Here is a 25,172-nt window from a genome sequence, read left to right on the forward strand (position 1 = left end):
CATTTTTTTCAGATAAATAAAAATAGATATGAAGTATATTAAAAAGTGATTTGAAGTTTATTAATAATGGGAGGAAGTCAAGAAAGACATCTGGTAAGAAATGGCATTTGAACTGAACCTTGGATGTTATTAAAGTAGTTAGATGGCACGGTGGATAGATCACTGGGTCTAGAGTAAAAAAAAACCAAAACCTGAGTTCAAATCCAACCTTAGATACTTACTAGTTGTGTATACCTGGATAAGTCATCTAACTTCTGTTTGCCTCAGTCTCCTCTTCTGTAAAATGGGGACATGAATAATACTTACCTCTTAGGGTTGTTAAGAGGATCAATTAAGATAATAATTAGAAAGTACTTGGCATATAGAAAATGCTATGTGAATGTCAGTCATTAGCTATCATCATTAAGTGTTTGAAGAAGAAGGGGAGAGGAGAAAGAGCATTCTTGGCAGGGGAGAGAGCCTATGCAAAGGTATAGTGACAGGAGATGGCATGTCTTAAGGGGGAAGCAACAAGAGGCCAGTTAGGCTGAGATATTGTCTGAAAGGATAGGTTGGGATCAGCTCATGAAACATTTTAAATGCCTAAGAGAAATAGGGAACCACTGAGCTTCTTGAGCATTAGGAGTATCATGGTCAGATGTACTTCAGTGGGATCAGTTTGGCAGTTGTGCGGAAGATTGATTAGATGAGGAAGAGGTAGGCTGTTGTATGTTTGACATGATTGTACATGTATAACCTTTATCTGATTGCTTACCATCTCAAGGAAGGAGGAGGAGAGGAGAGAAGAGGGAACAGAGGTATAGAGTTTGGAACTCAAAACTTAAAAAAATGTTTAAAAATTGCTTTAACATCTAATTTGGGGAAAATACAATATTAAAAAGGCTATTGCAATAGGCAAGTTGACTGATGATAAAGGACTAAATTCGAGTGGTAGTCATGTGAGTACAGAGAAAGGGGACAGGAGGAAGAAATCTTGTGGTCCCGGAAGTGATGAGCTGATTGACCAATGACTATTGATGGGGTATGAGAGTGATGTAAAGGATGATTCCCAGGTTTGAACCTGGGAGACAAAGAATGATGCCATCCTCAATACAATTAAGGAAGTTAGAGGAGAAAAGGGAGGAAATCTAAGGGAAAAGCTCATAGGATCATAATGAGTGTTGTTTTGGACTCAATGAATATTGAGTTTGAAATGCTTCTACGTTATCCAAGTGGAAATATTCAAAAGACAGTTTGAAATTTAGAATAGTTAGGTATTTAACTTAGGAGACAGGAGGGAGCTAGATCTGAAGATCTGCATAGAGTTCCTAGCCAATCTGTAGGAGCTGAGGAGATTCCCAAGAAAGCCTCTATAGAGAAGGCCTGGTCAGAGCCCTGGGGTATCACACACGTAGGCAGTCAAACCCAAAGGGAGGCAGAAATTGAACAGAAAAGGGCTGAATGAGATCATAGAATTTAGAGGTAGAAGAGACTTTACTTCATCACCATCTAGTTGAATCCTTTTATTTTACATATGAAGAAACCAAGGCCTAGAAATATGAAATGGCTTGTCTATGATCACAAAGATAGCAAGTGACAGAGTCAAAATCAAATCCATGTCTTTTGATTTCAATTTAGCAGTCTTCCCAAGAGACAAAACTAAGATTGAAATGTATGGTTTTTGGATATAAATCTAGTGTTTTTTCTTTCTATTGAGAAATAGCTAAATTGACTAGCTGTGTGATCTCTGGCAAGTTACTTCTCTGAGAGCCTCACTTTCCTCATTTAGGCAACTAGATGGTTTAGATGTGAGATTAGGAGTCAGGGAGCCGTGAGTTTGAATTCTGCCTCAGGCACTTACTACCTCTCTGCCTCAGTTCCCTCATCTGTAAATTGGAAGCTATGTTACAGGAAGATCAAATGAGTTAACGTATAAATTGCTTCACCAGCCTTCAAATGCTAAATAATAAATGCTAACTATTATCATTGACTGTAAGATGGGTTTGGTAGATTAATTGCAGTGGACAGAGTGCTGGGCCTGGAGTCAGGAAGACTCATTTTTGTGAGTTCAAATCTGGCCCCAGGCACTCGCTGTGTGACTATGGACAAATAACTTAACCCTGTTTGCCTCAGTTTGCTCATCTATAAAATGAACTGGAGAAAGACATGGCATCTTTACCAAAAAAAACCCCAAATGGGGTCACAAAGAGTCAGACAAAACTGACTGACAACCTTCCTAGCTTTAAAATTTTTTGTTAAAATTGGTCATTGAAGCAAGTCACCCTGGTATGGAGGAAGAAGTCTTGATAAAAATTTACTTGAAAGAACTGAAATCAGCTGGTGAATGTTTCTTGCTACCCTTGTTGGATATGTTTTAAAACTTATGAAAAGCTTTCAGGGATTCCTGAGGGATTTGTAGAGAGAGAATATGTTTGCCTGTCTATATATCCATTATAGTTTGTCTCTCTAACTTTGAGAGACATCCCAGTGCAGTGGAGAGAGTGAGCTGGTCTCAGAGTGAGGAAGGGCTGGAGTGAATGCCAACCCTCATACAGACTGGCTGTGTGAACCTGGACAAGTCACTTAACAGCTCAATCCCTCCTCTGGGGACAGGAAAAAAAAAAGAATCCTTAATCTCACCACTTTCCCAGCTTTCTTTTAGAGTTAATTTAGAGGTTTTCTTTGGGGGATTTGGGGAAAAAAATGCAAATCACTCCCCAGTTCCGGTCTTCACCACAGCATCCTGGATCCAGGCTGAGAGGAGGAGGGAGAAATGCTCCAACACCTCCAGAGGCAGGAAGGAACAGGGGACCTCCCCTTCTTAGGGTATCCAGCTGAGTTTCCCATGCCTCTGAGGTACATACCATTCAATGTGGTTTCCCTCCTCTGGACAAAACTCTTTTTTTTCTTTTTTGCCCACGATCTCCTGAGGCATCTTGTCACTCAGCATCCTTTACTAGAAGTTCCTGCTGAAATAATGCACACAGTTCACTGTGTCTGCTCCCTAGAACTGGCAGTGACTCATCGTTAAGCTCACCAAATGATTCCACATCCTTCTCCAAAGGAGGAGCCAAATGGCTGTGTTACGTAAGGTCTACTGCTGGCCTGGGTAATTGAAAGTGAGAGAACTTTACTGGGGGAAAGGCCTGCCTGGAGTGATATGACTCTTCACCCCATGATACCAATCTTTACAAGGGGAGAAACCCTGGCAGGAGGAGAGACCCAACAGAGAGGGTGTGCTGTTAGATCTTGGGTATTTTTTTTTTTTTTGCACAGGAAGCCTAGTGTTTAGAATAATTTGTATTTTCTGCCTTGTTAGAATGGGGCCCTGCTGTAGCATCTCTGATCTTATCTTTGGCTGGGCTTGAGCTAAGCTTTGGGAAGCAGGACTTTCCCAGTGCTCTTTGCCAGACAAGGAAACATGGCATGGGATTTCTATGCCCAGGGACAACGCCCCACTGCCCAGGAGGACCACACAGGACCAACAATTTCTAAGGAAGAGAAAGAGAATTAATTGCTTTTATATCCTCATTTTACCACATTGGGAACCATTGACACAGAGTAAAGTTGTAGTGCTAAAGGGAAAGAAAGACTACTGTTTATCTGTTATTTGAGGAGGTGGGGTCATAATTTTAAAATTATTCTTGGGAGGAGGTAGGAGCTAGACAAGATGACCTCTTGTCATAATCTTAAACCCAGACATTCCAATCCTTCATTTCCAAGGAAATCACTTCCAAGGAGCAGAAAGAATTGGAGAAGGGTTTTTATTTAAAAAAAAATTTCTTTGGTTTTCTCTCACTTTCCTTCCAAATACAACCCTGCCCTCTGCCCCTCTCCAGCAAGTGGTACCTTATACAACAACAGCAAACGTTTAAAAAGAAGGAAAAAAAGAAAAGTAAATCAGCAAAAATAACCAACACATTCTCTTGGACTGATAAAATATGCAATTTTCCAGACCTCTTTTCCCCTTGTTTGCAAAGTAGAAAGAGAGGTGGATTTTCTTTTCTCTTCTCCTAGAACAAACTTAGTAAGGTGAAGTTTTAATGTCTATTTCTGGACCCAATTTCATGGGTTACAAGAGTTACTCAAGAGAAGGCATGGATGAGTTGTACCCTGCACGGAGGAAAAGATCGTGCACTTTGGTGGGCCCACAGATCTATCACACTATTGAAGAGCTTGTTTTAGACAAAGAAAAAAATTCCACAGGAAGCTTGCAAAAAAAAAAAAAAAAGGATGGAAAGAAGAACATCTTCTTATGATTTTGTTCTGGATACATAAGCCAGCTGGGTACCTGTACCCGTGCGCAATTTCACAGCCACTTTTACTTTCTGCATTGCCTGCATGCAGTGAGTTGAGATGGATGAAGAAAAACATCATTGAAGAGAGAACATACTGAACCATAGCTTTGCAACCAATTAGACCCCAAGGCGGTGTATGATAGCAAAGAAGGGGACAGCCGATGTTTGTTACAAGGAAGAACTGTATACGGGAGTGGAGCAAAGGTAGATTGATGGGTGATAATTTTTATGTTCAAAAGAGCATCAGTAAAATGGGTTTTAAAGCTCAGAGAAGAGAGAACACAAAGGGACACAAACAAATGGAACAATTTTGTTGTGACATTGTTAAATTTAATATATATGTAATAGAAGTAGTAGACAATAGGAATGCAAATCCCAGAACATGCCAGGGGGCTCAGCCTGCTGCCAACCCCTAGGGCGAATTTGGTGAGCCTGCTTCTGCAAGTATGAGGATATAAAATTGAGGGACTCTACGTCTGATTCAGAGAATGCTCAGTTTTTCTATGACTTCTCTGCCTCCTTACTACAAAGTGAAAAATAATAAAAAATAAACAACTTTTCTATTGTGCTTTAAGGTTTGCAAACCACTTTACAAATGTCATCTTAGTTTATCCTCACAATTACATTGGAAAGTAATTTTCTTATTAATCTCCATTTACAGATGATGAAATTGAGAGATACAAAGGTTTGGTGACTTGCTCAAATTCACACAGCCAGTAAGTATCCCAGGCAGGATTTTAACTGACAGCTGAGCTACCACTGAGAGTGTGTACAAAAGACTCCAGTGGAGAAAAGACCTCTCTTTACTGGTGGTGACTGAGGTAAGAGTTGCTATAAGCCTCTGAGTGGGAAGAAAGGTATCTCATGTGATCCATTCATCACACCCAATCCCATCTTGTGTCCAGAAACACAGGTGACTCAGTTTCTTTCCCTCTTTGTGTTTGCTCCTTCTCACTCCTAGGTGAGTTAGTTTTGAGTTGGGGGAGTGGTCCAGGATGTGTTTCAAAAGGTCAGAAGAAGTCCATGGCAGTGCTGTAGACCCAAGTAAGGCACTGGCTGAGACCTGAAGAGAGAGCTGGGGTGGGGGAGTGGGCGTCAGAAATTGCTCCTTACACACACACCCCCACAGAATTCTGACTCAGCAGCCAATTAAATGGGTCCTCAGGCAACAAAAATCAGGCAACGAGATGGTGCAGAGGATTAAGTTAGGTGGTATAGACCACCTAGGATCTCAGGAAGACAAATTCCAATCTGGCCCTAGGCACTTAATAGCTTATGTGACCTTGGAGAAGCCACTTGGTCCTGTTTGCCTTAGTTTCCTTGTCTATAAATGAGCTGGGGAAGAAAATGGTAAACCACTCCATTATCTTTGGCAAGAAAACCTCAAATGGGAGTCAGATACGACTGAACAAAAACATGGCCCCAAGGGAATGGCCCTTCCATTATATATCCCCAAGGGGGTATGACATATTTATATCCATATCCCCTATATCTATGTTTTTGAATGTCACTGTCTATATCTATATTTCTCTTTTCTCTCCTTCCCTCTTTATATTCTTCTTAAAAAACAAAAATTATGTATCAATAGTTCAGTTTCTTATGCAATCCTCCTCCTTGTTCCTTGTATATTGAAATGTTTGTATTAGTTGAGAATTTTAAAGTTCAAAATCCAAAAGAAAAATTTTAAAAAGGAAGAAATAGAGTGCGTAGAAGGCTGACTTAAAAAGCTAGCAGAGGCATGGTTTTGAGGAGAGCTGGAGACAAGTGGAATTGCTGACCTCTAAGGTGCTTCAGCCTTCCAGGGACAGAAGAATGGGTACTAAAATCAGGCATGCTTGGGTCCCAACAAGCACAAAAAACCTAACCCTGCAAATCAAGTAAGGGGTAAGGCTGGACAGCAGAACATGTGGAACTGAGGAAATCCACTCAGATTTAATTAGGCAAAATCAGTATCTCAGGACCTGGATCCCACCTCATGTGGCGATGCTCTATAGGAAAAATCTGTTATGGGAAAGAAGAGGGATGGAGTAACTACCCTTTCCTTTTATCATTAAAAGTCCCAAATACCCTAAGGAAGGAATTACAATGGGAAAATAACCTTTCAGAAAGGTTAAGTAGGACTAAAGGGTCACCAAGTACTGACCAATGTGCTTGGGGGCAGATAATGTATGCTCCAGAAGATCATTAAATGACTTGTCCAGGGTCCCACAATGGGTAAGCCTGGCCATGTCGAAAGCAGAAACAGACACACCCTGCAGCTCTGCTCAGGGCATCTTCTTCCTTCTGGTCCCACGATCCTCCTAGTTACCTGGACCCCAGCCACTTCTCAGTTCAGGAATAGTCAGACTGGTGCCAGAGGTGCTAGGGAAAAAGAAAAGGAGTTTAAAAAAGTCCACTTTAAATCCTCGTAATAACAGTAATTGATCTTACACTTTGGCTGTGAGGAAAGCTCTCAACTACAGGAAGGAATACTCATGTACCATATTAAATAGTTGGTTGAAGGCATTAGAAAGGCTTATTTTTATGCTTTCCTTCTTACAGAGTATCAGATATCATATACTAAAGTAGGAAAAATAGCCAAACAGAACTACAGACGAGTAGCTGAATCTGAGTTGATTTAGATTTCACATTGCTCCAAAAAATCTCTCTTTCCTCCCTTCCTTTTTTGTTTCTTTTTCCTTTTTCTTCCTTTCCCTTCCTTCCTTCCTTCCTTCCTTCCTTCCTTCCTTCCTTCCTTCCTTCCCCCTTTTATCTCTTTCTTCCTGCCTTCTCTCTCTTTTTCTCTCACTTTCTGTTTGTTTGTTTCTCTCTCTCTTTCTTTCATCTTTGGCTAAACAAAGTGAAATATGGAAGGAACATCTATTGCTCTTGTTGGCTGTAGACAGTGCAGGGTGGAGCGTCTACATTTGAGTTGCTTTTCTAAGTTGTCTTTGATTTCTTTCCCTTCTGCTGCAGGCAGGGACTGAGTGTGTGATACATACAATAGGGCACTTCCAGCCAACTTCTAACAGCACTAACTGTTCCTCACATAAAGTTCAGGGTAGATTTTCTCCTTGTGTTTGTCCTCACCTAGGGGCTTTCAGGTGTGGGTGGATGGCTGAAAACAGCTGCATGTTTCGTGTATTAATTTGAGAGAAAGATATAACAAGAAACACACAAAAACCCTCACTAAATAATCCTAGGATTTTAGATCTGGAAAAGGCCTCCCAGATCACTGAATCCTACCCTCTGCTCTTGAGGAGAAAGAAGGTCAGACCCAGAAAGGGGAAGAGACTTGTCTGCATGGTCAGACCTTGAACTTAGGCTTCTGACTTGAGGTTTGGAATTGGTTAGATGACATGAAGGCTACTACTCCCCAAATATAACCAATGTTTTTAAGGGATAGGAACTAGACTTGTGATTTTGTTAGTATAGGGAACTCCCAAACTCCCTCTACCAAGGCTGATCTGGACTTTCTCTGCCACTTATAGTCTTGGAGAGTTACCTAGACCACTGAAAGGTTAAATGACTTGCCTAGGGTCACCTAATCACTCTCTGAAGAGAGACTTGCTCCCAAATTATTGAGGCCAGTTCTCTTTCTGCTGTGCCATGCTTCCTCTCAATCCTTTAAAAGACACCAAAAATCAATGCTTGAGAATTTTGCATAAGGGAATATTTTAAAATGTATTAAATACTATAGGTACAATCTTGAACCCTTACATAATAAATGTATCATAAACTTAGAAATATTAACACAAGTCCTAGCATCCAGCTCTCACCCACTCATGTTATTTGAAACTGTGGCCTTTAGCCAGGGAGTTCAGCTGCAATCCTGGAAACTCCCTGACTTAAAACAGTGTTTGGGTGTTTGCTGCTTCATGGGAACTATGAAAAAAAAAACACAACTTGGATATATTTTGTTTTTTGAAATTGACTTCTTTCACCCTATGTACCATCACATCTCTTCTGCTACTATTATCCCATCCTTCAGAAATGTCCTGACTATGGAAGGCAGTGACTAACAAACATGTCAGACCCAGTGAAATGATTGCCAGCTTACTTAATGTTTACTGAATGCTATTTCATGGTGGGCAGAATGAAGGTATGATGTTTTCTTTCTTTGTTTTGGTTTTAGGGGCATACCAAAGGTATACTAGTAAATGTTTAACAATTGGCCCTGGTGGGAAGGAGGAGTTTGCAGTAAACATTTCAAGCTTATCTGAATTATTAACATTTCCTCTACCACTTTTAAAAGTCTAGACAATTAAAAAAAACCAAACCATGATCTGGAGTATTTGCCAATTTTCCAGGTGCAAATGCTCACGCTGAAGATTTAACAGTCATCTCTCAGGCTGGCTTCAGCATACCCCTGGATATAACCCCTATTTTATGGGAATTTGTACTTAAAGAATTTAAGAAGGATAGGTAATGTTCAAACAAAGTCTGCCAGGGTGAATGTTTTTAGATTCCTCCTCTCCCCCAGATCAAAGATCAACTCTTTCATTTACTGGTGAGAATACTGAGACCTAGAGGATCTAAGTGACATTTCCAAATTCTAGCTTGTGGAGAGAGGAGGGAATCGGGGATCTATCTGCTCTCAACATCAAAATCAAAGGAATAAGAGAAGGGAAAGGTTGTGTATGGAAAAGCCATCTTTTGTCCCCCTTCCTTTCTTTGACAACTTTGGGAGGAGTAAGTGTGAAACATTTAGAATAACAAATGGAAACCAATCTTAGGTGTGAATGGACTTGTGCTCAGGTGGAATGTTAGAGTTGGCAGGACACTTTGACATCCTCTAATCCAACCCATTCATGGTACAAATGAGAAAACTGGAACCTGGATAGGAGAGGTAAAGTGTCTTACATCCCAGCTCAAAATTCTTTAAAGGACCTGCATTTTCTATGGTATAAGCTCTACAGCAAATTTAGCTTGGCATTTAGGTTGGTAGCAGATTTGGGACTAGAGCCATAGACTCTGTGTTGGAACTGATCCCAGAAATAATCTAGTCCAATCCCTAATTCAGGTCAAGCACCTTCTCAGCACATCTGCAGGTGCTAAGAACCCAAGACTTTAGCCTTCTCCTTCCCCAAGAGTCTCTGCTACAATGAGGTACCTCCCTTATGTCCAGGTGAGAAGAGCATTAGACAAAGACCTAAGCTTAAGTCTCAAATACTCAGCCTTCATTCTTTTTGCTTAAACGTTTGATCTCAATTGATAAGTAAATATCCTTGGATGGGTCAAGAATTTCAGACTTCACTTAGTGGTTTAAATATTAGTGTGAATAAAGGATATCAGAACAGTTTTTTGAGACAAGAAGAAAATGGAGGCACTGAGGAAGCCCAATGAATGGGGGTGGGAGAGAATAGAGAGAAGGTGGTAGTGGCCAATCCTGGAGAAAGGAGCAGAGGACAGTTACCTAAGTCTCTCCTTAGTCATAAAAGGCATCAGGTCTTGTAGCTATGACTTGCATCCTTGTGTAACAAGTATTGTCTAACTCCAACACAACTAGGGTACTAATGCTAAGCCATTGTCATTTGGCTGGGTTTAGCTTTGCTAGATTCTTATTATAGCTGTATAGAAGATCTTACACTTAACATGTAGGACAAAGCCTTTAGAATCTGGGTTAACAGACAGGATTCAAGACTGTTAGGAGACTGGACACCTAGAGAAATGTTCCTCTTCTGAACTTCTAAGCTGTCTTATATGAGCTCTGTCCTTTGGTGAATCTACTCCCATGGCATAAGGTAGAAGATTCTCCTTGGAGTCAGAAAGAACAGCTTTCAAGTCCAGTCTCTAAGACTCTAAGTTACAGTGAGTTGCTAAGCCACGTTAGTAAAGTGAGTTTCTTCCCCCTACACCAGTGAAATCACAAGTCCAGACCAATGCCAATATGGATGCCTTCCACACGTGTGCTCTAAAAAAAATGCACGTCAAGTAATTAAACTTTGATCTTTGCTGCATTCTTGGCCCTCCTCTACCACTTCTCCCAGAACGGCCCATCTCTTTCTCTCTGGTTTGACTTCCATTTTGCAGCTTGTACACCTTCATCCCAAAGCCCTACACTGTGCCCTAATCCTCTTACTCCCCTTTTATCTTTCTGATAGGGAAAAGGAACAAGCCTTTATTAAGCTTACTATGTGCCAGGAACTGTGTTAAATATTTTACAAATATTATCTCATTTGATCCTCCCAATAGTGTGTTGTCTAATCACTATAAATTAACAGATGAAGTTGACCATTTCCCAGGGATCTTTGCATGTTACTATGCAATTAAGTGATGAAGTGGATAGAGTGCCAGACCCGGAGTTAGGAAGACCTGAGTTCAGATAGCGCCTCAGACACTTACTAGCTGTGTGACCCTGGGCAAGTCACCCAACTTGTGCTTGCCTCAGTTTACCCATCTGTAAAATGAGGATAATGATATACCCTACCTTGCAGGGTTGTTTTGAGGATCAAACGAACTAATAATTGTAAAGCACTCTCAGTATAGTGCCTGGCACATGGTAAGCACTATAAAAATGTTAACTATTATTATTGGAAGACTCTTAAATATTAAAAAAAGTCTTCAAGACTAAACAAATGAAACTGCAGTGATGGGACAAGTGATAAGATTAATATTGTACAGCAGGGAGTCCCACTCAGCACTCCTTCAAATCACTTGAATTGATTTCAATGGTACTTGAATTCTTTGTATTCCTAGTAATAGTTCACTTTTTTTAGGGTTTACAAAATACTTTACAGAACAGCTATTATTATTGTTATTATCATCCCCATTTTGCAGATGAGAAAACTGAGGGTGAGAGAGGTTAGGTGACTTGCTTAAAGTATCACAGCTAGAAAGCATCCCAAGGTTAAAATTCCATTCTAGGTTTTCCTGACTCCAGTCCGTTTTAGCCTCTTACTCCATATTGTCTCTTATAAATCCGTCTCTGGATGTACAAGTGAGTAGAGGGCAGTGGAAAATCCATGCCTAAGGCACTGACCTGTGACTTCATCCGTGTGGGCGACACATCCGCATTGCAGCCCCTCTGTGACTTGGTCTTTACATTACTGCTCCACTGAAGTGTATTACCTTGCAGCCAATCTGGCAGTGAGCCTCTCTGAATTTAGTTAGGCTCATCTTGGAAGCACAGACATGCAGTCAGTCCATCACTAGACCAATAGCTAAAGCCTTTTCACCCCACTAGGAGCTTCTACAACATATGATTTTCTGGCATAGCCTTTGAGAACCCACGGTCATGTCCATAACCCTAAGTAAGCATTATGGTAAGACTTCAAAGAAGGGACAGGGAAACTCACATTGGACTAAATTTTAAACAGAAATTGGATCCAAAAAAATACTTTGTTTTGTTTTTCTTTTATGTTATTTCATATTCTGAACTTAACAAACACCAACAGAACAGAAAAAGAGGATGAAAGGGCAGATTTCTATTAAGTTCAATCTGTAGTTTTCAAAACTGTCTGTGTTTGTCTCTGACGCTTCTCCTATTTTATCTCTGCATAAAAAATTTAAATATTTGTGTGTATATATCTATATACACATGCACATATATGTATGTATGTATCTATATACATACATAAATACATCCACATCTAACCACCAATGAACTTTTCTTTCTTTCCTTTTTTTTGATACCCTATCCCTATTTCCTGTCATCTACCCACTTCTCACTCCCTTCTCCAAGCTCTCCTCTCCTCCACAGATCAGGGGAAAAAAATAAAAAGAAAAACAAAGCCCTTGTAACAAATATGGATAGTCAAGTTAAACAACATCCCAAGTTGATTATATAGTAAAATGCACGCCTTATTTGGCATCAATAAGTTCATCCATGCTCAATACTTTGTTGCAAATAAATAAATAAATAAAAGTTTAAATGGTGAACGAAAGACCCATTTGACTGTCAGAAGTCAATACAGACTACTCCAGTTATTAATAGCCAACTAGCAAACATCCCGTCTGGCTGTATACTGCCCTTCCTCACCCATCCTGAAAGCAACCAAACTGCGCTAGACTAAAGATATCAGCTAGTGACTAATCTAGAAAATTGTCTGTTCCCTATAACCTTTTTTTTTTTTTAAAAAAATCACCATGTTGTTTGTGTATGTGACAAACTACCAGATTTCCACTTCCTTTTACAACTTTTTGACAGTTAATTTCAAGTCAGACAACATATTTTTCACATATGCTTATATATTTATACATACGTACTATACATACTTTAACTCATGGCTCAGAGCTGTAGATTTGGGTTTAGAGAGATTGGATTCATTTTGAGGGGCTTTTTTCTAAAATCATATTGGCTCATGGGCCTCTGATGCCCCTCAAAGAATTTCCAAGGACATCAGAATTTGCTTTGTGTCCTTCCAAGTAAGATTAGCTCCCATACACACACTCAGACTTACAAAGCATCAGAAGTAGAATTGGTTTTATTGACAATAGGAAAGGACACAAAATGGGCATACATACAAGCCAGGTGGAATAGCTTTCTTTTCTTCTGTAGTTGGTTTCTGTGTCCCCCAAGGACTTAGGCAACTCTCCAGGCTGTATGGGTGCCCCCTCCCTCTAACAGAAAGAATTCAGAGCACAAATATGCTCTCTTCAGTGGATCTCTTTCTTTAGGAACAAATCCAGTGCTCTTGACTTAAAGTACTCCATTATGTGGGATCTTCTGCAAGTGAAAAGAATTCAGTTGCCAAGGACATCAATAATCTTCCCTTTTGTGAACCCCACTTTCTTTCAAGACCCTCACAGTCCACATGAATCACAGTACCAATCAAAGACTTATACTAGGTTGTTCCTCTATGTTACAGATTCTCTACTACACTTAACCCTTTTCCCTTTTTCATCTCTGTCTGGAAGTACTTCCTTCTCTCTGGCTTTTCCATTTTCCATTGGTTTGCATCTTTGTTGATTTGTGTTTTCATCTGGCACTGGTATCTCCTCTCTAAGGGAAATATATTATTCTCCAGAGAGGCTACTCAAGTGTACAAGTATCTCTAGTCAAGCCTATGTCTCTGTATAGTCCCTTAACACAAATATGTGAACTTTTCGTGAATTTGAATACATGTCAGAACAAAGACTTCAGGAATGGGACAGTGAGAAAGGGGAATTCAAACCTTGTGAAGGAAGCATGAAGTTCCTGGAGCATGCTTTGGGGCATCCAGTAAACAGATTTCTTCTCAAAACCTCTTTCTCCTTTGCTACTCTTTCTCTTACATCCTAATTCTCTCAGGAAAATATTTCTATTCTTCTCCTCTTCCTCCGTTCCTTTACTTTTCCATTTGTGTGATGAAGAGAATTTAATATGGCCAATAAATATAAGTGTAAAGATAGAGAACATATATATATGCATATGTATGCAGAATATGTCTGTATGAAGGAAAAATGAAATCTTAAGTTTTAAAAGAAGATAAAATTCAACAACAAAACAATTTTATCAATATGCAAAACCCTTTAAAGAACCCTGAAGTCCTTTCAGAACAAACAATTTTGCCTACTTTATTAACCTCCCCTAAACCAACCTCTGCTCAAGTACGAACATTTTCTAAATAAAAAAAAAAGTTTAATTTTTTTCTCTGTTTAATTACTAGTTTTGTAATGATGGTATTTTTATTTTTAATGCAAATGTATAAGCTCAGCCATTGTATGAGTTAAATAAGCTGGTCTGAAACCTCCTTGTTCCCCACTATTCATAACATTATTTAACAAACATATTTATAACACTATTTATAATGGACAGCTAAGTAAATGGGCAATGGATAGAACACCAGGTTTGGAGCCAGGAAGACCTGAGTTCAAATCTGAATTCAGATACTATCTGTGGGATCCTGGGCAACTCATTTAACCCAGTTTGTTTCATTTTTCTCATCTATAAAATGAACTGGAGAAGGAAATGGCAAACCACTCCAGTATCCTTGTCAAGAAAACTCCAGTGGGGTCACAAAGAGTCAGACATGACTAAAATAACGAAACAACCTTTATATGACTTCAGTCAATGCAGTTGCTGGAAGGAAAATTTCTTCTTTCATCTCTCTCTCTCTTCCTTCAAGTCCTACCACTAGAGTACTGGTTTTGATGATCCTGGGCAATCTACTTAACTTCTCATGGCTCCAAGCAACACTGTAAGACTACAAACTGTGGGGCAGTTGCAAATCTACATTGATACAAGGAGTTTTCCCTGAGAATTCTCTATGCTAATGAAATCACAGGTCTAGACTGGGTGGGAAGAAAGTTGTTAGCAAGTAAGATGTATATTTTTATTATGCTATACTAGGGCATTAGATGTTGTGATTGTCCATTAAATAGAAAGCAAATCAACAAACCTTATTTAGGTTTGTTGTAATCGAGAAGTTCATTCTAGGCATTTCCCTTCAAAATTGGATTACTCATTAGTAGAATTATGTTATTAGCTGTGGTGATTTTCCTCAGCTCTTAGAAATCAAAGTAAAATTTTCTGGTTTAGTAGTAGTAGTAGTAGTAGTAGGAATAGTGAAAATGGTAATTCCCATTTATAGTGCTTCCTGGATTCCAAAGTTCTTTCTTTATTGTAAAGTAGTATTAGTAACCAAAGATGGAGAAGCTCTGTACAATAATTTAAAAAAAAAAAGACCTGGAGGTAACTGGAGCTCAGATCATGAGCTTCTTATTGCAAAATTCATACTTAAACTGTAAAAGGTAGGGAAAACCATCAGATCATATAGGTATGACCTAAATAACATCTCTTATGAATATAAAGTGGAAGTGAGAAGTAAATTTAAGAGCTTAGATCTGATATATAGAGTACCTATAGAGTAACTATTGCCAGAGATTCCCAATATCGTACAGGAGACAGCAACAAAAAACATTTCAAAGGAAAAGAAGAACAAGAAAGCAAAAGGGCTGCCTGGTGAGGCTTTACAAATTACTGAGGAAAGAAGAAAAGTGAAATGTAAGGGAGAAAGAGAAATATATACCCAAGAGGATGCAGAATTTAAGAGAATAGCAAGGAGAGATTAAATAAATGAGCAATGCAAAGAAATAGAAAACAATAGAATGGAAAAAGATGAGATCTCTTCAGTAAAATTGGAGAAATTAAGGGAAAATGGGCATGATAAAAGACAAAAATGGTAGAGACTTAACAGAAATAGAAGAGATTAAGAAGACATGTCAAGAAAGCACAGAAAACTATACAAGAAAAATCTCAACAACCCTGATAACCACCATGTTATGGTTATTGATCTAGAACCAATCATATCAGAGAATGAAGCCAAGTGGACTTTAGGGAACATTGCTAACAATAAGGCTAGTAGAGGTGATGGAATTTCAGCTGAACTGTTTAAAATCCTAAAAAAAATGATGCTATTAAAGAGCTGTATTCAATATGCCAGAAAATTTGGACAACTCAACAGTGGGCACTGGATTGAAAAAGATCAGTTTATGTCCCAGTCCTAAATAAGGACAATGCCAATGAATGTTCAAATTATCAGACAGTGGTACTTATTTCACATGCCAGCAAGGTTATGCTTAATATTCTGCAAGCTAGGTTTCAACAATATGTGAACCAAGAATTACCAGAACAGTAGACTGGTTTTCTAAGAGACAGAGGAACTAGAGACCAAATTGACAATATTTGCTAGATTATGAAAAAAACAAGGGAGTTCCAGGAAAACACCTATTTCTGCTTCATTGATTACACTACAGTCTTTGTGTGGATCACAACAAAACATCACAAATCTTCAAAGAGATAAGAGTACCGGATCATCTTACTTGTCTCCTAAGAAACCTGTATACAGACCAAAAAGCAATAGTTATAACCAAACATGGAATAACTGATTGATTTAAGATGGGACAAGGCTGTATATTGTCATCTTATTTATTTAACTTATATGCACTGTATATCATATGAAATGCCAAGCTGGATAATCAAAAGCCAGAATTAAGATCTCTGGGAGAAATGTCAACAACCTTAGATATGCAGATGTTACCATTCTGATGACAGAAAGTAAAGAATTTAAAAGCCTCTTGATGAGGGTGAGAGATGAGAGCATAAAAGCTGACTTGAAGGTTACCATAAAAAATACCTTGGTAACTGATCCAATCACTTCCTGACACATAGAGGGAGAAGAAATGGAAGTAGTATCAGATTTTATTTTTTGGGGCTCAAAGATCACTGCAAATGGTGACTACAGCCATGAAATTAAGAGGTGTTTGCTCCCTGGAAGGAAAGCTATAGCAGATGTGGACAGCATACTAAAAAGTAGAGATGTCACCTTGCTGACAAATATATAGTTTTCTAGTAGTAGTGTATGGCTATGAGAGTTGGACTATAAGGAAAACTGAGTGCTACAGAATTGATGCTTTCAAATTATGGTGCTGGAGAAGACTTTTGAGAGTCCCTTGGACAGTAAAGAGATCAAATCAGTCAATACTTATAGATATTAATTCAGATTATTCATTGGAAGGATAAATAATGAAGTTGAAGCTTAAATAGTTTAACCACATAATGAGTAGACAGGACTCATTGGATAAGACCTCAGTGCTGGGAAAGATTGAAGGCAAAAGGAGAAGGGGATGCCAGAAGATGAGACAGATTGATAGTATCACTGAAGCAATGAATAGGAACTTGGACAGACTTAGGGAGATAGTGGAGGATAGTAGGGTTTGGCATGTTATAGTGTATAGGGTCACAAAGGCTCAGACATTACTGAACACTACATCGCTATAAGTCTATAGTAATACCTAACTACAGTACTGTCTACAGGAAGGTCCCAAACTTTGGCAACAAAGTATATTCCTGAAATGTGGTTAATAAAGATACACCTGAGGTATATAGAGCTTGTTTCTTTGTTTTGCTGGGAATGGTGAATATGATTGGAAAAATTAGCTAAAAAAGAATAGAATTTTCTAGGAAATCCATCTTTACATGTCCACTTGGGTTTATTCAAGTCAAGTTAAAAAGTATCTCCTCTGTGCCAAGTACCCCGATGATAAAAATGATGTGTGTGTGGGAATACTCCCTGCCTCAAGGAGATCACAATGTAATAGGGGTGGCAAAATGCAAATAACTATGTGCGAGCAAGCTGCATAAAGGATATATTGGACATAATCACAGAGCAAAAGCACTAGTATTAAGGGGATTAGAAAAGCTTCTTGCAGAAGGTAGAATTTTGGCTTGAACTTGAAATAAACCAAGGAAGCCAGGAAACAGAGTTGAGGAAGGATAGAATCCCAGGTATAGGGAAGAGCCAGTGAAAATGCTCAAAAGGTTGGAGATGGTATATCTTGTGCAAGAAACAACAAGGAGGCCAGTGTCACTGGTTTGAGGAGTAAATGGGAGACTGGTGGCATAAGGTATAAGAATACTAGAAAGATAGGAAGGGACCTGGTTATGAAAGGCTTTAAAATCCAAACAGAGGATTTTATATTTGATCTCAGAGGTGAGAGGGAGTCATTGGCATTTATTGAATAGAGGACTGACATGGTCAAACTATTCTTTAGAAAAGTCATTTTGACAACTGAGTGAAGGATGGACTGGAGAGGAAAGATTTGGGGCAGGGAGACCAGAAAGCAAGTTATTGCAATAGCACAGATATGAAATGATGGGGACTGGGATCAGGGAGGTGGCAGTGTCAGTGGAGAGAAGGCTGTGTGTGAGAGAAATGTTATAAGGGTAGAATCAACAAGCCTTGGCAACAAATTGGATATGGGGCAGGATGTGGGGAGAGTAAGGAGATGAGGATGATAATTAGCTCATGAGTCTAGGTGCCTGGGAAGATGGTGGTAATAGAGAAGTTAGAGGAAGGTGTAAGGGGAAAGATAATTAAGTTTAATTTTGGACATGTTGAGTTTAAAGTGCCTATGGGGCATCTAATTTAAGATGTCCAATAGTCAATTAGAGATATGAGACTAGAGCTCAGGAGAGAAGTTATGGCTGGATAAATTTGGCTTAGAGATGAAGTCAAATCAATGGGAGTCGATGAGATCAAATGAAATCTAAAAAGAAAAAAGAGGAGGACCCAGTATAATGCCTTGTGGGATACCCATGGTCAGTGAGAATGACCAAGAGATTGAAGAGAGTGGTTGGAAGAGGGCAAAATTGGAAAAGAATGAGCAGGCAGCCATGTCTTAGAAACCTATTTCTTACTGGAAAGGAAGGATGAGCTCAAATCCCCTTTAATTTTGGGTTGATCATATGTGTGTGTGTGTGCGTGTGTGTGCATGCATGTATATATAATGTGTGTATGAGTACATGGATATAATGTGTGTATGTATATTTATATATACATACACATACACATGCATACATTTACATATATATACTCATACATATATACATATACATATATGCATTTACATATACATATACATACACACACACACATACACACACACACATATATATATGAAAGAACCAAGAATATATCTAGAAAAGTATGCAAAGACTGACCTTCTCCTTTGGACTCAACTTTGTTTCTGTGTTGAGTTGTCCACTCATCTACAAGGTAGAGAAGAAGGACTTTGGGGTTGAAAAAAACACTAAGGAATCCCCAACTTCAAAGACAGTTATCAAAGAAATATCCCTTCTGTGGATAAAACAGTCTAGTCTTCAGAGATTAAAATCTTGAGGTAGATATGAGCTAGAGTGAGGTCTCAAAAAAATGCTCAAGTCTCTGTACTAGGAAGTAAAGATTAAAGAAAATATTACAACTCAAGATATCAGGTATCTGGAAGGATCCTGCTCTGGGTCCAGAACTTGGCTTCTGGGACATAATTTCTTACTAAAGAAGAAATGCTTTCTACCTAAAACTATGGAAAGAAATAGACAGTTCACAGTGCAAAGAAAAAAGGCCAAATTTCTGTTCAATTTTCCCCTCTAAGGCTAATATTGATCTTATGGTTAAACTAGAGGTGGTTAATTCTCTAAAAGAGTTGTAGAAATGTCCTTGGCTTTTAGAATAAATGAACATGTGTTAGTTTAATTTTTTCATGAGAAAGAGATGACATTATAGCCAAGGATTTCAGCTGAAGCTAGAAACTGCTATAGGCAGAAAGCATAGTTAATTTCTAATTCAAGGAAGCTCCTTAAACCACACTTGAAAATATAATAAGCTCTAAAATTTTACCTGACCATATGAATTGGTAACTAATGGGTTCTTTTCTCCAAGGGTCTGACAGGTATCTGAATCTACAGAGTTGGAGCTGGAATGGACCTCAGTATCCAACACATGACTGAACAAGAATTCCCTCTACAATATATACAGCAGGTGGCTATCCATCCTCTCTTGAAGCAATTCTAGTGATAAGGAACTTGCTACCTGTAGCGACAATAGCTCTACTGTGGATCATATTGAGACTAAAGTCCACCTCTCTGGAACATTCACCCACTGGTCCTTGTCCTGCCCAATGTCTCACGGCTTTGGATAAGGGAACAATTTGCAATGTTACTTCTTTTGGTTTAAATTTTTATTTTTAGTTTCTGCAACTAACATATTTTCTCTTCAGTTGTCAGTAAGCATTAATGTGACCATTCAGGAGAAGGAAGGACATTTTAAAAATTGGTCAAATTAGATAATATTTACAAATTACCTAGCACAGTGTCAGACGTAGAGTAGGTGCTATATAAACGCTTATTTCCTTCTTCCTTCTCTCTTCCACAATTGCTTACCACTGAATTTATCAAAATTCATATTTCACTGGAGGCAATACTTAGAATAAAATTTGAATTATTACTCCATCTTATCTGTGTGTTCTGGCAATATTATGTGTTGTACAGTGGACATATAGTGTGGTCATCCTTGTGGGTTTTATTTTTTCCTGTTAGTCTGTGTTTTTTATTCAAACCTCATGTGTTACTCTTCAGACTAATGAATATAGAAACCAGAAGTGGTTTTTTTAAAAAAAATTTGTTTTCCTTTTTTTTAACCTTTTTGCTTTATCCAAGGAGTTCTGTGAATATTACTGGTATTGGTTATTATTAGGCCTTTGAGCTTCCTTTTTTTTTTTTGCCAATGCAATCATCTATATTGGGTGTCCAAAAAACATTAGTGCACTTTTGGGGTATGCTGTATATCATTTTAGCTATCTTAGGATAAAATTTTATATTCCTCATATTTTTAATTTACAAAAGCAAAATATTTTCTTTTGCTTATATATTTTATCTTTACATTTTATATATAAATACACACAAATTTATATATAAACATGTAAATTTCATATATTTATATGAATGAAATGCATATTTTGCATATTTCTCAAGTCAATTAAATTCAACAAATGTCATATGAAATGCCTACTACACTGAAGGTGGGAGATAGGATACCATAGTGGATAAAGAGATAGTCTTAGAGTAAAGAAGACCCCAATTCAAGCTCTACTACTTGTTTGACTCGGTGGATTAGTTTTGCTCGGCAGCTCTCTCAAACTATAAGTTACAGGGCAGTTGTTGATTTGTATTGGATAAGGGGAGTTTGCTCACCAGGAATTTCTTATACCAATAAAATCACAGATGGAGACAAAAAGATGTGAGTCAATACTCTAGGCAGTGGGGCTATAAACACAAAAATAAAATGTAAGTGGCCCTCAAGCAGCTTCACATTCTACTGAAATGTTATTGTTGTAATAGGTCCAGAGGAAAGGAATAATTTGAATTCATATTGCATATAAAAACCTTCACTTGCCACTAGCGTTTGAAAAATTTTATTTTTGTGACATTTTTATAATGTACTAATCTTCTAGTACACTGGACAAAAAAAAAGACCATATCAATATGGAGGATTTTATTTTGGACCTCATTGGGAGTTATGGTTGTTTTCTACCATTGTAGCTTAATTATATAACTTGTTGTTCTTCTGCTATGATAGTAATTTCTGATATTTAAACATGATACTTTGAATAATGGAATATGAATTCAGCAAGGGATCCTTGGCTCTCCCTTCTCGTCTGTGGCACCTGATGGTTATTTCTCGCCTAGCAATTTTACTTGCATTAGAAGGTCTAAGAAGATTTAGGCTAAAAAGCAGTATGGTTAATAGCTTGCATAATGGGTCCTGTGTGTAGAAATGGTAATTTCATCCCAGGAGTTCATTGCAGTGATTACCCCCTCTCTCTTCCATGCCAAATCAAACCACACCATGCAAGCCTCTTCTATCTTTATCTAAAGTGTCAAATCTGAAATGACACCCAATTTTTCTCCCTTTGAGAGGCAGCATGGCATAATGATTAGAGAGCCAACTTGGGGAGCAAGAAGACTTTTATACAAGTCCTGTCTCTGACCCACCCTGGCTGGGTGGTCATAGCGTTTGTGCCCTTGGCAGCTCTCTGTGTCTAGAAGTTACAGACAGGCTGCTGATATACATCAGTGAAAAAAAATATAAATAGGAAATATTTTTGGAATCAGAATTTAGCCCCTTGCTTACTTTACTGCTTTGATGTTTCTCTATTTTCTGGCAAGTGGATGGGTGAGGAAAAATCCAGAGATTTTGGTATACGTATTTTTTTTTCATCTCCCACAGATACCTTATTCCTGTGAGAGGAAATGAAGAAAAACAGACAAGATTATGGGTTGTATGATGGTATGGACAGGTGACCAGGAAGATATGAGTCTTTTCAAGTCAGAAGATTAGTGCAGGACTGAGAGCAGAGCTGTCTCAAACAGCAGATATGTGTCACACTTTGGGCAAAGGTAGGAACAAAATGCCTGAATACCCTGGAGCTCCAGAAGAGAGGATCAGAGGCTTTCCAGGACACGGCTATGGCAATTGGCTTTCTCATTAGGAAGCACCTCATTCCATCACTCTTCAGTTCTCCTCTCCTCTACACTGCACTTTGTAAAAACAAACAAAAAAACCCCAGCAAAACTTGAAGGTTTAAAAGGGAATGAAACACCAACAAATTGTAATCTTGGAATCCTAAGACTGAAGAAAACAGATTCTTTTGATATAAATTTATTGGGAGCTGAAAGCTGGTATATTTCTGTTGAAGATAATGTCTTACGTTGCATCTGGTATAACCTCACTTGCATGTGAATCATCCTGGACAATCTACCCTAGATTCAAAGTCTACTGTGGGTCTGCATCCACCTGGAATAATAGCTTACAAACCCCGATGGATTGCTTACTTGTAGCAGTCAGTCAAATACCACAAATTGCTGAAAGCAAAGTTATTTAATGATATAACACAGAAAAAAAAGTATTAACTGAATGTGATGCCCCTCTTCCCCAAACCCTAGGCATTCTCCTGCAAATAATATCACAATAGACAGACAGTAAAAAATAATTTTTGATGTCTGCTATGTGCCAGGCACTGTGCTAAGCTCTGAGGATGCAAAGAAAAGAAAAAAAAAGGTCATTCCTCTCAAAAACCTCCTATTGTAATGGAGATATACAAACAATGATGTACTTTTAGTATCTAGATCTATATACAGTGCATCCTGGGCCATCTCCAGTCATGCTGAGGAATATCTGGTCACTGGATTCAGATGGCTCTGGAGGAGTAGTGAGACTGGTGACCTGCGCAGCCCTCCCTCACTCAAAATAAAGTCAAGTGCAAGTCGTGTCATTATTTCTGTGATGGCATGGTCTTCTTTGGCAATGAAGGATGAACATAATATACACATACACATATGTACATACGTAAATATATATGAGTGAATATACATACATATATATATATATATAGACAAAGAGAGACAGAGACAGAGAGAGCAAGAGATAGAGAGTGAGAGTAAGAGAGAGAGACAGAGAGAGAGAGAGAGAAAGAGAGAGAGAGAGAGAGAGAGAGAGAGAGAGAGAGAGAGTAATCTTAGAGGGAAGGCAGTAGGGTGGGGAATGATGGTGGGAAAGGTCTCCTGAAGAAGATGTATTTTGAGTTGAATCTTAAAGGAAGCTAAGAGGCCGAGGAGCATTTCAATTATAAGGGACAGTCAGTAAAAAGGCACTGTGAAAGGGCAACTCAAGCTTCTGATGTTGTGTGGTTAATGACATTCTGGATAAATGTCATGTCACTAATGTCTGACAGAGATAGATGTAGAGAGGGAAGGAGGGAAAAGGGGCAGCTGCCAGTCACTACTCTCCTTCTTAATAGAAGGTAGAAGGAAAACTCTGCTTACCAGAAAGTGAGAATTGAGGGGATGAGCAACATATCTACTTTATGTCTTTCCTTCTTCTTAGAGTCTCTGTGTAGCTTGCTTCACAGAACCTATAGCTTAAGAATTTTAGGTTCTCTGCTATATCTGAGGTTAGGTTGGAGGGAAGGGGCATAGGGGGTGCTATCCTTCTATAAGGCCTTAGAAAGTTTTGAATCCAGAAGATACAATTGTGTTAACAATAGAAAGTTGCCTCTTCAATCCATGATGCTATACCATCTCCTTTTTCTCAGACTTCTTGTTCTGGCTGGAGCTGAGTGGAGGAATGAATTATTATGACCCCATTCTAAGTAGCTAGATGAAAATGAAGTTTTTTTTAAAAAAATTATTTTCCATTACAAATTCTCTCCCTCTCCCCACCCCTTCTCCCACTCATTGAGACAACAAGAAATATGATACCCATTACATACACCAAGTCATGCAAAACATTTTTCCACATTAGCCATGTTATGGGGGGGAAAAGCAAGAAAAATAAAGAGAAAAATATTTCAATCTGTACTCAGAGTTCTTCAGTTCTCCCACTGGAGGTAAGTAGGATATTTCATTATAAATCCTTTGGAATTGTCATGAATCATTTTACTGATCAGAGTAACTAACTCTTTCACAGTTTATTATTTTTACAACATTGCTACTACTATGTACAGTGTTCTCAATTCTACTCACTATACTTTGCATCAATCCATATGTCTTCCCAGGTTTTTCTGAAACCATCCCCTTCATCATTCCTTAGAGTACAATAGTATTCCACCACAATCATATACTATAGCTTGTTTAGTTATTCCTCAATTGATGTGTACTACCTCAGTTGTCAATTCTTGTCTTTTTTTGTCTTGTCTGACTCTTCTTGACCCATTTTGGGGTTTTCTTGGAAAAGATACTGAATGGTTTACTATCTTCTTCTCCAGTTCATTTTATAGATGAGAAAACTGAGGCAATGATCATTAAGTGACTTGCCCAGGGTCATACAGCTAGAAAATGTTTGAGGCCACATTTGAATTTAAGAAGATGAAAGTTAATGATTTTAAGCCCTGTCATCACAAAAAGAGCTGCTCTAAATATTTTTGTACATATTGGTCCTCTTTCTTTTTCTTTGATTTCTTGGGGGTATAAGTCTAGTAGGCGTATTTCTGGGTCAAGGTATAGGCACAGGTTTATAGCCCTTGGGGTTGAGCTCCAAAGTTTTCTCCAGAAAGGCTGGACCAGTTTGCAGTTCCAACAACAGTGCATTAGTGTCCCTGTTTTCCCACATCCTTTCCAGCATTTGTCATTCTCTTTTTCTGTTGTCTTAGCCAATCCGATAGATGTGGGGTGGTACCTCAGAGATGTTTTAATTTGAAGTTTTCTAATTACTAGTGATTTAGAGAATTTTATATGATTATTTAAAGCCTTGATTTCTTCTTAAAACTCTGTTTGGAACCTTTGATCATTTATTAATTTTTATAAATTTGGTTCTGCTCTCAATATATTTGAGAAATGACATCTTTCTCAGAGGAATTTGCTGTAAATTCCCCCTCCCAAAACAGAGCTGCTCCATCAGCCACCACCACACCATCCACATGTGGAAGCATTGGTTACAACAAATGGAGAAGTGTTGAATGTTGTGGATAAGTTCACTTGCCTTGGTAGTGTACTTTCCAGGGATGTACACATTGACACGCATTGCCAGAGCTAGCTCAGTGTTTGGGAGGCTCTGAAAAAAGTTTGGGAGAGAAGAGGTATTAGACTGACTACCAAACTGAAGGTCTACAGAGCTATTGTGTTGACCTCATTGTTATATGCCTGTGAAACATGGACAG

General features: G+C 38.5%; 1 long non-coding RNA gene across 1 annotated transcript; it reads left to right on the forward strand.

Annotated features, from left to right (window-relative positions):
• Nucleotides 1-242: 242 nt before the first annotated feature.
• Nucleotides 243-22,793, forward strand: LOC140533566 (uncharacterized). Its single transcript, XR_011976982.1, has 2 exons — nucleotides 243-19,498; nucleotides 21,746-22,793. It is a non-coding gene; the product is annotated as an uncharacterized lncRNA (long non-coding RNA).
• The last annotated feature ends 2,379 nt before the right edge of the window (nucleotides 22,794-25,172 follow it).

The sequence above is a fragment of the Notamacropus eugenii genome, chromosome 3 (genome assembly GCF_028372415.1).
Source record: "Notamacropus eugenii isolate mMacEug1 chromosome 3, mMacEug1.pri_v2, whole genome shotgun sequence".
NCBI classification, from domain to species: domain Eukaryota; kingdom Metazoa; phylum Chordata; class Mammalia; order Diprotodontia; family Macropodidae; genus Notamacropus; species Notamacropus eugenii.